The following is a 1515-nucleotide window of genomic DNA, read 5'->3' as shown; positions in this document are numbered from 1 at the left end:
AATTTGTTATTGTTCCAATCTATAAATTTCTATGTTGAAAAAAGCAAAAGTGGAACAGTTAGTACGTGAAATTAGGTGGAGGTTGTTATCAAGAAATGTGTTTGTCTAAAGAAAGATCTTCTCATTTTTTACTCTAATCTTGTATAGTCAATTTGCCGGGCAAAATACTTAGCGGCATTTCGTCTGTCTGAGTTCAAATTCCGCTGATGTTGACTTTGCCTTTCATCCTTTCGGAATTGATAAATTAAGTACCAGTTGGTGTTGATAAAATAATTGAGTTGAGTACTGAGGCAATGTAATCAACTAACACCCTGCCATGAAATTGCTGGCCTTGTGTCAAAATTTGAAACCATTATTTGTATAATCAATCACACTTATTTTGGGAAGAACCCTTTTTAATTTCTGTGAAATAACTGCTTCACTTTCGTATTTTTTTATATAGAAATTTATATATTAGAACAATGACAAACTCACAGTAATACTTCATAAAATTCCAGGTTTAAAGCTTTGAACCTCTCAGCTTCACACATGTGTGCACACACACACACACATACACACATACACACACACAGATGAAAGATCATTCTGCAAACAGAAACACTTGTGTTGGTTGTGGTTTACTTCTTTATGAAGTGATTAGTTTGTCAGAAGTCTTTCACTACAGATTTTTAGTCTTTTCAATGGGTCTTTAAACTCATTGAAATGTATCTTGTGAAACAGATACAACACTTGCATACATACATACATACATACATACACACACACACAAACATGCATGTATGCATACACACACACACAAACACACATATATGCATACTTGCATACACACACACACATATATATTTAAATATCTCTGGGCATTGTTTATTGTGTGTTGTTTATTACCAGCCAGCATTGTACCAAGAGATGGCACAGATTGTATCAACAGGTAGTCATATATTGTGTTTAGAATATCAATATATATATTTTTCTTTAGTTTTAGCTCAGAGCTGCAGCCATGCTGATGCACTGCCATTTAAACAATGTGTGACGCTTACAGCACCTAGGTTTCCCAAGCAGTCACCCATCTAAGTACTAACTAGGCTCGACGTTGCTTAACTTCGATGATCAGACGAGAACTGGTGCTTTCAATGTGATTTTGCCGTAAGCCATATGTTAAACAATATATATTTATGCACAACAATGCAGGAATTAAAAGGAATGAAATAAATTAAAGTATTTGAAAGCCCTTTAGCTGTAAAGAAATTATAGGAATCCTCATCCTCCTCCTCCTCATCATCATCATGGCCACACGACCACTGCTGTTACTGTTGCTGCTGCCTCTTTGAAAGTCCGATGGACCTGTCATTTTAATGAATTTTAATGACCTTTTTCTGATATCTGAAAAGAAACAGCAATTTTAGCAAAACATATTAAGCAACACTAATAATAAATCAAAAAACAAAAAAAAATAAACAAGCTTTTGACGGTTTTATAGCTATTTCAAAATTATGATGCTATGATGCTAGGTGTTCC

At 34.3% G+C, this 1515-nt stretch overlaps 1 pseudogene; it reads right to left on the bottom strand.

The window, feature by feature from the left end:
* Nucleotides 1–1030: 1030 nt before the first annotated feature.
* On the bottom strand, nt 1031–1149 carry LOC115210082 (annotated as a pseudogene).
* Nucleotides 1150–1515: the final 366 nt, after the last annotated feature.

Source organism: Octopus sinensis, linkage group LG3, assembly GCF_006345805.1.
Source record: "Octopus sinensis linkage group LG3, ASM634580v1, whole genome shotgun sequence".
Classification (NCBI taxonomy): domain Eukaryota; kingdom Metazoa; phylum Mollusca; class Cephalopoda; order Octopoda; family Octopodidae; genus Octopus; species Octopus sinensis.
This window is presented reverse-complemented; position numbering and strand designations above follow the sequence as displayed.